The sequence below is a fragment of the Gossypium raimondii genome, chromosome 6 (assembly GCF_025698545.1).
Source record: "Gossypium raimondii isolate GPD5lz chromosome 6, ASM2569854v1, whole genome shotgun sequence".
Classification (NCBI taxonomy): Eukaryota; Viridiplantae; Streptophyta; class Magnoliopsida; order Malvales; family Malvaceae; genus Gossypium; species Gossypium raimondii.
In genome coordinates, this window is record NC_068570.1 from 13318540 (window position 1) to 13333792 (window position 15253).

A 15253-nucleotide genomic window follows, 5' to 3' on the forward strand; every position below is an offset into this window, starting at 1 on the left:
AATATAACCTAAAAATAGAGGAAACAAAATTACAATTTAACCATTAATGTAAAAAAAAAGAAAAAGGAAGAAAAAAAGCATGAATGACTAGACATGACTTCAAGAAGGAAGGTCCAAAAGACCTTTCATTTGTTATAGGTATATAGATTTTAATAAATTAATAAATTTTAATATTAAATAGCTGTTATAAATTTATTTGAATTATCAAATAAGTTAAAATATTAAAAAAGAAAACATATTGCATTTAATTTTTCTCTTTACCACGTTTGACATTCATAGTTCTTGAAAAACTAGGTGGATCAAATTTACGATCATTTTACCAATAACGCCATGTTTGGTTTGGTGTATTGGCCCCTAATCGGTGGGTCCCACCTAATCCCTCTCTATTTTGTCGTTTGGTTCAATGTATTGTTAATATGCGTGTAATCCATTACTTTCCTAATCGGTGAAAACCACCAATTTCTATTCCCCCTCTTTTGCCCAGATTAGCTACCGCTTCAGCAAACCCTCCATGTTTTACCCTCCCCCGATCCCTTTTGTTTCTCTTCTGTTCCTTCTAGCTTCATCCGATCTGCTTCCTTCTTTCTTTGCTTTTCTTTTCTGCCGATTTGCTCCCCCCGTCTCTTTTCTTTTCTTTTTCGGCCGATTTGCTCAGTTTCTGCCAATTTGCGTCATCGGTTAGTTTTCCTAACCCGATAGAATAATATCCTTTTCTATTCTAGATGAAAATAATATACTTTCGAGGTAAACCTTTCTATTGTTTTTATCTAATTGGTTTCCCCTTTTCTCATTACAGGTTCTTCTTCATCGCTTTTCTGCCTTGACCGCTTCATTACTGAGTTTACGTGACATCACAAGTTAGCCCGATAATTTTATTTCCTTTTCTATTGTTTTTATCTAATCGGTTTCCCCTTTTCTCATTACAGGTTCTTCTTCATTGTGCCCATATTTGCTTATTAACAGGTTAGTTTTCCATAGTTATTTTGTTTGTATTGCATGTGCGATTGAAATGTAGTTTTCCCCGATTGCATGTTTCTATTGCTGTTTCTTAATATGGACGGGATTTGTATATTGAATCCTACTCTAGTTAAGGGCTTTAATATGGATGGATGGGGCTATTGAATTGTAGTTTTATTATGCATATTGTTGATACTGTTTGTTTGTTGATGTGTTTTGTGTTGTTGGTTAGGCTTAAGAAATGCATACTGTTGTTTGTTGATATTGTTATTATGGATATTGTAGGGAAAATTATGCATGTATGTCTTTATTCATCAGCATAGGACCGACAATCCTTTGAAAACAATAGTCGGATTAGGCTTAACATATGATCCTTTGAAATTATTCTCTCTTCTCTGCTAACCTTCGCTTTTTTTTTTGATGATGGATGGTTGTTTTATAGCCGAATTATGAAGTTTGTTTGATCGAATTTCGATAACTTTGAAGTGGTTCCCAGCGTTCGAAGTTGTTCTCTCTTCTCTGCTAATCTTCGATTTTTGTTTGTTCTGTTGTAATTTTCGAGTCCTTTTTTGATCTCCAAAACCGAATGAGATTTCTTCTTTTGTTTGTTTGTTTAAATGGCTGAACTGAGTCGTTTTTGAATTTGGTCCTCTGAAAGTAGCAAAAATAGGTAAGATGAAAATTAGAGATGATAACGAATGTTCAAAATAATTGATAATGTTAAGAATATTGAATTTAATATTTTAAAATTTTATTCACTCAATATATATATAAAATTTCATGCTGAGTGCAGATCATAGAAACTAGAAGTTGTTAGATCTGTGTGTAGTCTGGCTTTGGATATATGTGTGAAGATACTGATACTTCGATATCTTTCAAGTATTCCATTTTTTCTAAAATAATTAAACATACACATGGTCAGTTACATAGATATCAAAGACCTTATGATTTCAATCTTGTAGGTAAGTTAAAGTACTTGTACATTACAAATTCATGTTTGAAGAGTTTATAGGCGATAAAGATTTTGTTGGTTTGTTCTGGAAATTGTTTTGATAGTCTGCTGGAAAATGTTATTAATTTGTTAGTGAGTAGAAGATGAAACTGTTCTAGCAGTTGTTTTGATTGTCTGCTGGAAATTGTTCTTGATTTGTTAGTCAGTAGAATATGAAACTGGAACTTGATTTGTTCTTGATTTGTTAGTCAGTAGAATATGAAAATGGAAATCAAATGCTGTAAACGAGTTACTTGCAGGACCACTTTGTTTATAATAATTTAATTTTATTAAATGTCAACCAAGTTGTGATTGAGTGATAATGTATAAAATGAGAAATTTAAAACCTTGCTGTAACATGCATATAGATTGGGATAAGAGTATGATTTCAAGAGCATGTGTTTTGAACATAGGCCATGATAATACAAAGGAAAAAGTCAGCCATTAAAATAAGCAAGTAATTAATTTCATCAAAGAGCATTCAAAAAAAGCATTCAAATTGGCTTTCAAAAAAATTGTAAAAGCATTCGCTAAAACTTGTAAAAGCAAGTAATTAAATTTCATTAAAATACCTTTCCTTTAATTAATTTTCATGCCCTTCATGATGTTTTAGGGTGAAAGAGTTTGTAATCTATTTCTAAAGCTAAATTATCATTGTAATTTTCTTTATATGACATTTCACCGACCAAAGTAAGCTAATTGAATGTGATTAATTGCTCTATTTTTTATTATGGTTTACGTCACTAGCTCTTAAACCATATTCATTTCTTTTACTTTTGTCTCTAATTTTTTATATTGGTATTTAAATTATTTTTAGATTATTATTTTTAGTCAAAGAATTTAACGAGTTTAAAAATAAATAATCCATTCGATCGGTGAGAATGCACCACGTGTCTATTCTTTTTCTTTTTCATGTCATCTATAAAGTGTTCATATATTGATGGCATGATTATTGACTGATATATATATCTAAATCTAGATCAAAATAAATCATATATAATAAAACTAAATTAAAATAAGACCTAAATGAATGAAAGTAAAAATAATAATGTTGCTTAGAAAATCTTTTCACATTTGAACCTACCATGTGAAGAAAATCTAATTAAACTTGGGTCTCCAAATTCATATTTATTGAACCCTTTTTACTATTTCTAAAGAAAATTATATATAAATTTGTTTTCAAAGTGGTCAATAATGTGAAATCATAAAATAGCAGTTCCTTCAATAATTATAAACCTTAATTATTTTAATCAATAATTAAAATAAGGACTTTAATATTTTATTATTAAATCAAATCCTCATTCTTTATTTTATTTTTTTAAAATTAGAAAACCTTAATTAAACTAATCATAAATAAATAATCTAATCAATGTTCAAACTTTGAACATGCTTTATTAAACTAATCAATGTTAAAACTTTGAACATGCTTTAATGAACTAATCAATATATTTATACGAAATTAAATGTTATAAAAGTTTTAAAACTTGAATTATACATATACCAACAATTAATTTTAGGTCAATTATACATACACCAACAATTAATTTTAGGTCAATTATACATGCTTTATAATTTCTTTATTGTTTGGGTGATTGATAAAGAAACTAAATTAAAGTTGCAACGATATCATTTAGTAGATACTTTTTTGCTTCGTGTGTTCTAAATTTGTATTGTTTATTTTATTTGATAATGTGTAATTGCAACTTCAATTCATTGATAGTGTATTCTAATTTTAATATGTTGCGATAATGGCTCAAATCGCCTTTAATTGCACAAAGTGTGAGGCGTAAAAGAATTGGTATTCTTTGTGACAATATGGTTGGAAATCAGAGAATTGCGATTTGGTTCTTATTTAGAATGGGTGCCAGCCTTAGCCTACATAGACCAAGGATTAGGTCATATACCTTAGATTTTTATGCAAAACGGGATTATGTGAAAAGGCTTGTATATGCTAGTGATGAGACCTGTATTGAACAAGTTAGGATGAATAGAACTGTCTTTTTTAAACTATGTGAGATGTTAGAATCGATAGGGGGATTGAAGTCGTCAAGGTTCATGCTTGTTGATGAGCAAGTAGCAATGTTTTTACATATCATCTCCCATCACCTGAAAAATCGAGTTATCAAGCATCACTTTAGAAGGTCCGGGGAAACTGTTAGGAAAACATTTCATAGTGTTTTAAATGCTGTCATACGCTTACAAGATGTGTTATTTAAAAAGCCGGAGCCAATTACAGCCGATTCTTCTGACACAAGGTGGAAATGGTTTAAGGTATTAGACTGAGTTTTATATATAGCTTGTACAACATTTAGTTGACTTAGATTTAAATTAGTATTCAAACTCAAGGTTTTATATCATGTGATATAGAATTTCTTAGGTGCTCTTGATGGAACCCACATCAAGATTAGGGTGCCAACACTTGATAAACCTAGATATCGAACGCGAAAAGGTGACATAGCAACAAATATGCTAGGTGTTTGTACACCTGAGATGCAATTTGTTTATGTTCTTCTTGGTTGGGAAGGTTCAGTTGCCGATGGACGGGTGCTTCGAGATGCCATTAGTAGAAGAAATGGACTAAAAGTTCGTCATGGTAAAGTGTATAGTTAGAGGACTTTGAATTATTCATTAAGATCAAACTTTGTGTGCTGAATTAATCATTTAAAAAAATATTTTATAGGTTGTTATTATCTAGTTGATGCTGGATACACAAATTGTGAGGGATTTCTTGCACCATTTAGAGGACAGCGATATCATTTGAACGAATGGCGTCAGGGTTATCAGCCAAGTTCTCCACAAGAGTTTTTTAATATGAAACATGTCTCAGCACGTAATATAATTGAAAGATGCTTTGGCTTATTAAAACTTAGATGGGGAATACTTAGGAGTCCATCGTTTTATCCTGTAAGGGTGCACAATAGAATTATTATTGCATGTTGTTTGCTCCATAATTTTATTCGAACCCATATGAGTATTGATCCCATTGAAGTTGAGGTGGGAGAAGGATTACCTAGTAATGTGGTGGATGACGATGAACCGAATATCACAAATATTCATCCATCGGATGCTTGGGCTACTTGGAGGATGGAACTAGCCAACCAAATGTTCGATGAATGGCAAGCATCTAGAAATTAGTTAGGGTTAGGGACAAATTGAGTTTGAATTAATTTGTTGATGTTATTTTATGTATCTAGTTTATGAAACTTTGGAGGTGTTTGATTAAAATTCTGTATTGTACTAAACTTTGTTGAATTATAATTTAATTATTTTTTCATTCAGCATGTGTTATAATTTTAAATTTAGTACTGGCTTTTGATTCATGATATTGAACTAACGATATAATATTATAAACTGTTCACCTTTTGATTCATGATATTAAAAATAGTAAATAATGTTAATTTATTTTTTTTCTTAAGATAATTATGTCAGGTGTTCCACAATCACATGCTTCTTCTCAAGCTTCTCGAGGAAGCAAAAGAAAATGGGTTCCAGAAGAAGATGCAGCCTTGGTTTCTTGCATGGTGGACTTGCACAATGTAGGAACATTTAATGCTGATACCGGGTTCAAAGCCGGTTATTTGAACGAGTTGGAAAAAATGCTAGAAAAGGCTTTACCAAATGCAATGTTGAAGGCGAAACCAAATATTGAATCTCGGATTAGGTGCCTAAAAAGGGAATGGTCAGTAGTCTATGACATGCTTAATGGCCAAAACAATAGCCGTTTTGGTTGGGACGAGTATAGGCAGCTCGTTGTTGCTGAAGATGCAGTTTAGGAATCCTATGTAAAGGTAAAATGTATTTCAAGTATTTATTTGTTTTTGACAAAACTTATAACTAATATGATTTCCTCATTTTTTAGAGTCACAAAGAAGCTTCGATTCGGACATCGTTCTTTCCCTTACTACAACCAGCTTACTGCCATATACGCAAGAGATCGAGCGACTGGGAAAGACGCTCAAACAGCTGCTGATGTTCTTGAAGAAATACATGCTGAGGATGTACCTACTACAGATATGAATGAAGAGAGAAACACATTCTATGACTGCGAAGCTGACGTCTCTTTAGACGATATGGATGTTTCTGGTACGGAGCCGCGAGGAGATAGAGACCAAGGGGGTTCCTTATCTTCAAACAAGAGAAAGAAGAAATTTGATGCTCGTGATAATGTGTATTCTTCATTTGATGAGGCTGCCACTTTGTTGGCCGAAAACATCAAGGCCGTTGGTGATCAAATCAGTAGGAGTATTGCCTCCGACGTGGTAGTTCAGCAGAAGTCAGAAGAAAATCAAAAGATGGAAGAGAAAGCTTCAAATTTATATTCAACCTTATGGGAAATTGAAGGTTTATCCGACGATCAGCGGTATGAAACTTTGAGTAAAATTCCAGATCATCCAACTCAAATGATCGTTTTCTTTAGTTTACCTTCTGTTGCGCGATTAGAATGGGTCAGAAGATTTCTTTCTCACCATTAAAAATCAATGTTCAAACTTCTTGATGTTGTAAAACTATATAACATATGGATTATGATGTAGAATTTCATTTTCATCTAACATTTTCTTAATATAAGTTAATTATGTTTATGCAGAATATAATTCTCAAGTTATATTTTGATTTTAGTAAATTCATATAAGAACATTTTATTATTAAGAATTTTATGAAATTATATATCATTATTAAATTATATTTAATATTAATTATTTTAAATTGTATAAATTCATATAAGAAAATTATTATCAATAATTTTATGAAATTATATATTATTATTAAATTATATGTAATAATAATTATTTTAAATTATACAAATTCATATAAGATAATTTATTAGTTATAATTATTTTAAATTTTATTAAATCATATATTTTAATTAAAATATATTTAATATTAATCATTTCAAATTATCTTTTATAGTATCATATATTATGATTTGAGTAAATTCATATAAGAATATTAATTATTAAGAATTTTATTAAATTATATATTTTAATTATAATATATTTAATAATAATTATGTTAATTTAAATTTTATAGTATCATATATTATGATTTGAGTAAATTCATATAAGAATATTGATTATTAAGAATTTTATTAAATTATATATTTTAATTATAATATATTTAATAATAATTATGTTTAAATATGATTAAATTATTTATTATTGATAATAATAATCTTATTAAAATTTAAATAACAATAACAATAACAATAATCATTTACCAAAACAAATTTATGCTAAGGGTATTCTAGTCATTTTAGTTTTTTCCATTATGCTATTACACCTCTATTCCATTCAACCAAACACAAGATTACTATTACGCCTCTATTCCATTACATTCAACCAAACAGTTGATTTCCTATTACACCTCTATTCCATTACACCTCTATTCCATTACGCCTCTAATCCAATACAGCGAACCAAACGTGCTCTAAAGGTCTATTTTTAACTTTATTTACGGAAATGGGTTATTTTTTCTATTATTTACCGGTGCGGGCCGAAAACTTCAAAACGCAGGGTTTTAGGGGGAAATTCTAGCAAAATGCGTCCTTGAGGGAGCGATTTTGCCATGTCAGCATAAAACGCCCTTATGTGGACTCGCTTTGCTTACGTGGCAAAATTGCTCCCTCAAGTACGCGTTTTAGCCCTTGTTTTTCTAGGGTTAGGGCTATTTGCATGTTTAGTGCCTAGGGTTTGTGGGTTTAGGGTTTTAGGGTTGTAGTGTTAGTATTTTGTTAAAATAATTTAGGGTTTTATTTATTTAAGGTTTAAGAATTTTTAAAAAACAAATCAGGGTTTAGACTTTTTTTAAAATTAATTAAATTAGGTTTTTGGAGTTTTAAATAAATTAATTAAATTAGGGTTTAGGGATTTTAAATTAATTAATTAAATTAGGGTTTAGTTTTTAATAATTTGTGTGTTTAGCTTTTAGGGTTTTTGTAAAAGGGTTTAGAGGGGTTTATATTGACAAGAAGGATTTTGTTAAATAGGACAAAATATAAAAATAATTTATTATTAAAATATTCAAAACAAATTTTATTTTATCAAATGAAACAATATAAAAATAGTTTGTACAAAATATATTAAAAAAATCAATGTATGTGCCGGTCGGAATTAGTGCCACATGGGGGTGGTCAACGGTTATATGCTGGATTCCTTCTTGGTTCAGCTTCCGACAGGGGTTGTGGGTGTTGGGAGGATGACCCACCTTGATAGAATAAAGAACGCGGAGGTGTTTGCATCACCTACAGTGGAGGTGTTTGAATCCCATAAGGCGATGGGGATTGGAAATGAGATGAGCTCCCCGAAGGTGCCTCGTGCGATACCTCCTGCGACAATGGCCTAAATATTGTCAGTTAAGTTGGAGTATCGAGAAAGGAGATACACCGGGCCATGCATTCCAACCTGGCGTAGGACTGGGAAAAGGAAACATATAAGGGTTAGAATATATATAAAGGCTACGATACGCACCTGGCATAATCTGAAGGGGCTGTGGTGTGGGTGTTGTCGCTTGAGGCGTTGGGTCCAATGATTGTGTGGGCACAGTTGATCAACCCGTGCCGTCATCCATTCTCCTTGGATTTAAAGGGCCCCGTCTTTCCCTTTCAACACGGATTTACCGATGCCTCTGCTCTTCTGAGAGCAAATATGGCTTGCCATGGATCTTAAATCATGACATGTAATCTGGCACACATGCTAACTCTGGAACGATGATCGGTTCGCTAGTAGGTATATGATCATACCGATTTTCCCAAATTTTAATATATTTCGAGTATAATACCAGCCAATTCGTATTCAATTGTCATAAGTCGATTTTGTGCTCATCATCAAGCACCTCAGGTGTCACGGGAATTGGTTGTTGAAATCTAAATTACCGCAACACTCTATCCATCTGGTGCATCTCGATAGTAGCATAGTTGACCAATGGGACCTTAACATGCCAAATGTTCTGATTTTGAAAGAATTCATCTGGAATTACTGCCCGAATTACTAGATCCTCGTATGGTGTCCATTGAAACTATATGAACGTGAATAAAATATTAGTTATATACATAATACTAAATACTAAATATGAAACAACTATGTTATGTATATGTATTTTATTTAATACTTACATGCGCTTTCAACTATTGGTCTAATAGAAGCCATATATCTTCAAGAGCGTAGGTATTCCAACATAACTCGTCGAATAGTTCCACCTAATTAAAAAAAAATTAACATAAAATTATATTTTAAATTTATGTAATAATTGTAAAATCTAATATAAATTTTACATCGTTATGAGTGAGAATATATATGGGTGGTTCACTCTATGACGTAAAAATAGAAAGCGAAACCGAGCCCATGATTGTAGTAGTGATAGGAAACCTCTAATTTTGGCTTTATTTGGTAGCGTCACCCTGCATATCTTCCGGTACAATATTGCCAACACGGTAGACCCCCAACTAAGTTTGTTAACCATTCTAAAATCAACGAGTTTTAGCAGCCACCTTAGATGTACGAGGTTTCATGACAAGTCTGGCATTAGGTAACCTCCAATAATCTTAAGGATGTATGCTCGAGCATATTGTATTCTTTTTTACTTCAGTCGAATCATTCCCCGGCTCCGAAAATATGTCTCGTAACCAGCCCATCTCGATCCGACCTCCACAAATATTATCTGGAATTGCACGCAAAAGATAGTAGCATATGACTTCCCAATCAGCAGATTGAACGGACCCAGTGAGTACGGACCCATCCACCGGCAATCCCAATTGTAATTGCATGTCCTCTAAAGTGATGGTACACTCTCCGCATGGAAGATGAAATGTGTGCATCTCGGGTCTCCACCTTTTTATAAACGCGCTGATGAGTTTCGAGTCCAACTTGCACCCCCGGCCTATATTGGCCACATGTCAAAAAACCTGCTTCCTTCAAGTAATTTTCTATCAACGGTGATGGAGGACCAGACATATTACCAATATAACATTGTAACACCCGATTTACAGGCTATTATAAAAAAATTATAAAATTAAAATTACATAAATGAAAAAAATATTAAATAATATTCAAAAATTGAAATTAACCCTTGCCATTTTCATTTGTTCGACGGAGATATGTTTATGATTGAGACAAATTAATGCCCCGGTCATTGCTAACATGATCAAATATTTTAGAAATTATAAAAAATAATAATACTAATTTAGAAAAAAAATGAAGGAAATAATTAATTAAAGAGAGCTTTGTGAAATTTAGGAAGAAGTTTGAGAGCTTTTTTGATAAATTTGGAAGAAATGTTGTGTGAAAAAAATTAGGAAGGGGGTTTTATATTTTTTTACTGTTGGACCCACCAACGATCAAAATTTTAAATGACCGTTGGTAAAAGCACGGGCTAAAAAGCGTCCCTGATGGAACGATTTTGCCATGTCAACAAAGCGTGTCCACATTAGCGTGTTTTGTGCTGATATGGCAAAATTCCTCCCTTAGGGACGCGTTTTGCTAGAATTTCCCCCTAAAATGCTCCTACGTAGACGCATTTTGAAGTTTTCAGCCCATTCCCGTAAGTAATGGAAAATTGGCCAATTTCCGTAAATAAAGTTAGAAATAGGCATTTATTGGTAAAATGGTCCAAATTTACATGAATTAGTACTTAAAAATCTTTCGCTAAAAGATGAAAGCATACAAAAATTGATTCAATCGATTTATAAGATTCAAATCTGATTACTTGCATCCTCTATCTTGATCTCATTCATCAACGATTTTTTTGAGATAAATCCTTCCATTATGATTATCAAAGAAGGTTTTCAAGTCCAAGTAAAATAGTTAGCTTGATTTCCAAGTAAAATGATAATGTTAAGGATAAATATAAGCTTTTGAAATAAGACAAGTCGATCCATCTTTTCTTCTTTAATGAAATTTGATTAGTATCATTTAGGAAGGAAGAACACACAACCTGAAGATCATTTGCTTATAGAGCAAGCAATTATGAAGGTCAAAATAAAAAATGCCAACATCTTAACTCCACTTGAATTGTCTTGAAATCATATCTAGACTATTGTCCAAAGATTTATCTAGACATTTATTTAAACATTTATTATCGAAAGTGACAATGAAGGCACAGATAAGGAAGGAGATGTAAATGAGGAAGAAAGGGCTGCGGACGCAAACGATGAGAGGAGCTAGAACCTAAGCCAATCTGACAGTGCGGGCCAAATAGTTCAAAAGTGGTACTATTTTTCAAACCGAATCCGGTTGCAACAATGCTAAAACTTTGTGAGTCTGACGATGACACCTCAAATCTAAATGCACGATTCAGGGCGTATGAACCTCTTCCCCATATGACGAATATTGACCTATCGGCCAAGGGTGGTTTAGAGTTTTCGCAAACACTTGGCCATGCAAGCACATATCATGATGTACAAGTACTAGAAGTTGGAATGAAATACCTCAACAAAGATGCTTTCCTTGCTGCACTGAAGTGGTACAGCTTCAAGAACGGTATGAACTACTACGTCACGAAGTATCGTTCTGAGAAATTCAAATAAAAGTGCGTAATGTAGGACAAGAGGTGAAAATAAGTGGAAAATCATAACTTCTTACCGGAAGAAAGTCGAGATGTGGACGATAAAGAAGTATCTCAGTCCCCATACTTGTGTTGTAACGGGTGCAAGCCAAGACCATTAGACTTGGACATGATTGCTAAAATTATTCTACTAATGGTGAATGTTAGTCCTCAAATTCAAATACCGGTGTTGATTACGAACATATGTAGCTAGTACTAATACACTCCAACGTACTACAAAATGTGAGTTGCAAAACAAAAGGATATGGAGAACAGGTGAGAGGGTTCGTATAACTATATATGGCAATAGTGTCAGGTATTGGATCGATACACATCAAGTTCCGTAATCGAGCTCGAAACCATCCAGGCTACTAAGGCAATTAGTTGGTCCTTAGGAAAAAATTTCCACCTGTTCTTTTGGACATTTAAGCAATGCTGAGAGGCATTTCAACACTGTAAGCCTATGGGCCAAATTGACTGCACTTGGCTATATGGAAGATATTAGTAGCGTCTGTTACTTGTCGTTGCTTAGGATAGTAATCGAAAGATTCTACCTATAACATTCGTAGTAACTCTCAGAGAAACGACAAATGATTGAGATTTCTTCCTGAGCCGGTTAGATCACCGCATTTGCTCGCAACATGACATATGTGTCATATCAGACAACAGACTCAGAATACTCTTGGCGATTGGTCGTCACAGATTTCTTTGGGATTACACTCATCATCAGTACTGCATACGACATGTGGGATCTAACTACCATAAAAAATATCATTCGGTAATTGAGCGAGATCTAATCATTGACATGGGTTTGTAGTTTGAGCTATGTATTCACTACACATCGAATATTCATATCGGGTTATTTCATTACACTAACTAGTAGCTATTTCTTGATAGGTTACAAGCTTGTCCAACATCGATTCCATCAAATGTTAAACAATTTAAGCACTATTAACGCCTACGATGTGACGTATATATAAAATATACCGTTTGAACAGTAGACGTAGTCGTACAACGGGGGTCTACGATATAGGCACACGATGTCAAACTTGGCCGAATGTATTAATTCTATACTGAAGGGATGCGTAAAGAAACATACATTCGATTGGCTACCTTGTTTCCTAAGAGGGAGTCGGCATATGCTGGACAGATAGTGGGCGATAGTACATTTTGTAATGAAAAAGATTTGGCAAAGTACAACGAGAGCGAACACCATATATGTAGTGTGCCACTCACGTTGAAACCTCAATTTTTGAGTCACGAAGCATGCTAGGCCTGACTAGAAAATGTCAGGTGCATCTTATCGTATGAACCTAACGGAAGGGACCTGCGATTATGGGAGATTCCAAGCACTTTGGTTCCTATGCGCACATGCAATTGCCACATGTGGGAACATACGAATTGAGTACACACCTTACATCAACGACGTTTAGCAACTACAATGCATTCACAGTGTGTGAAGTCCTGAATTCCCACCGTCTTAGATGAGTGTATATGGTCGTCTGTGTCCAACGTGCCATTCGAGTTGGTGCCAAACAAGAACCTACATAGCGTCCCAAAAAGTTACACAAATTCCACTCGAATAAAGAACAATATAGATATTCAGGAGAGAGACAATCAACAGAAATTATGCGGGTATTGTAGAAACCCAAAAAATACGAAACCAACATGTTTCCTGTATAGGGATACGTTGGGGCCTCAGCATCGATAACATTACTTTCTACTAAATTTCATATTCATTAGTGTGTTTTGCATATTTTCATTGGTTCAATTTATTAGTTATTATTAACTTACGCATAACTCATGGTAGATAGTAATAAAGTCAAATGTATTGTTTGAATGAATAAGCTTGGTTTTTTTATTTATGACATATCCATATTTACATCACAATATTTATAAGAAAAAAATACACTCAACCGTGTCATTGGGGAGAATGTGTACAATATGACGGTGGACGACGGTCGCGTGGAAGATTTCTACGTATAACTAATCGTACAACAAGAGGTTCAACAAGAGTGTATCCGGAGGTGCGGGCCTGTAGGCTTCTCATCATCATCATCATCACCTAAATATGTATCTAGCACGACCCATTGGACAGTTGTTTCTTCGGGATCGGCAGCGTAATCATCTTTCTCTGTGGTCTATTGTTGCATCATCCTCGCATTCCATCATGTATCCACCACTCTCGTGTCTAGTGGTTGGATGATGAGCCACCCCTGTAAAACAGTGATGTGCGCAGTGTTTGGGTCACTATATGCGTGTAATCATAAGATGCCTCAAATTTCGAGTACGTCAGAAAGGTATCGAGCATCGATATTTTCATTGATTACTGCATAGACATCTGTATCGGTATTTTCATTGGTGGCGATGCGTACATCAGCGTCTGCCCCAACATGGGGTTCAGCACCGACATCTGCATGGGGGTGTAGTATGCAAGGGATGTCGATGCCACGAAATATGTACATATGGGAACAGAAAAACTAGCCACGCACGACAGTGGTCTGTAGTGTGATGGTGCTTGTGAAAAAAACATAGGCTTACTTAATTGAAGGGGAATAAGTGGAGTGCACTGACCTGTATATTGCGTAGCGACAAGCGGCGCATCTTCTGCCGGAGTGGATGACGAGCCCGTCTTGCGATCGTATCCCCTTCTACGCTGTTATAGCGGTCGATGTTGCATCTTCACCCAAATTTGCCTACTCCTTGCCTCTAGTGGTAACAAATATAGCTTGCCGATGGCTTTGAACTATGCCAAATAATCATCAGTTACCGCCATGTCCACTGCGAAAAATGGTTTGTGAACGGGTTAAGATTGCCCTACGATCCCACGCCTCGATGTGCTCTTCGTGCTACACCACCCAGTTGTTATTGTCATTCCCCCGTATGTCCATATTGTACAACTCCTTCAAGTCTCGCGGTGGTAGTAAAATTCGTTGCCTTCACTCGAACTGTTGTAATACCAAATTCGTATACACTACCAACGACACCTTGGCAACCCACATCTGCCGATTGTCCCACATTTCCAGCAAGATGCAAGATATGACATCGGTGTCGATGTACAACATCCATTCAAACTGAAAGGTAAAATTGTAAATATCGTTATGTATAATTTTTTTTACGAATCATTACGTAATTAATATAGGTTCAAAAGAATAAGTAGCTAACCTCAGTTTTCAAATGTTGATCTAATAACGGTCTAATATCTTCTAGCTCCTCGGACAGTCCCATATAGCTCGGCCACGGTTCCACCTATACAAGCGATATGTTAGTCAAAACATATAATATAAAAATTTACTGTATAGACTACGTATTTGTTAATAAATAATGTTTACTTCGTCACCAACGGGAACATGTATGGGTCGGTACGTAGAAATGGTAGTCGCCACTAGGCCCATGACTACAACAGGAGTAGACAACCACCGATCGACGTCGCATTTGGTACCGTGGCCCAACACATCTCCCAGTATAATATGAACATTATGATAGATCCCCAACTTAGTTTTCCGCACCCATTGAAGTTCACTAGATGTAGTAGCCACCTTACGTGTACAAATTTTGAGATTTTTCGAGCATTAAAATGCCCCAGATTAACCTTATGATGTATGCCCGAGCGTATTTTTCTATGACCTCTTTCGTTCGGTATTTAAAGAGCTCGTTGAAATTATCATTCAACTAGTTCATCGGTATCTGACCACTTTCGAACTTGTTCCGGACCTTCCCCATCAGTGGTGTGCAGAGGTTTACTTTACCCGAAACAACCGCTGATCCCGT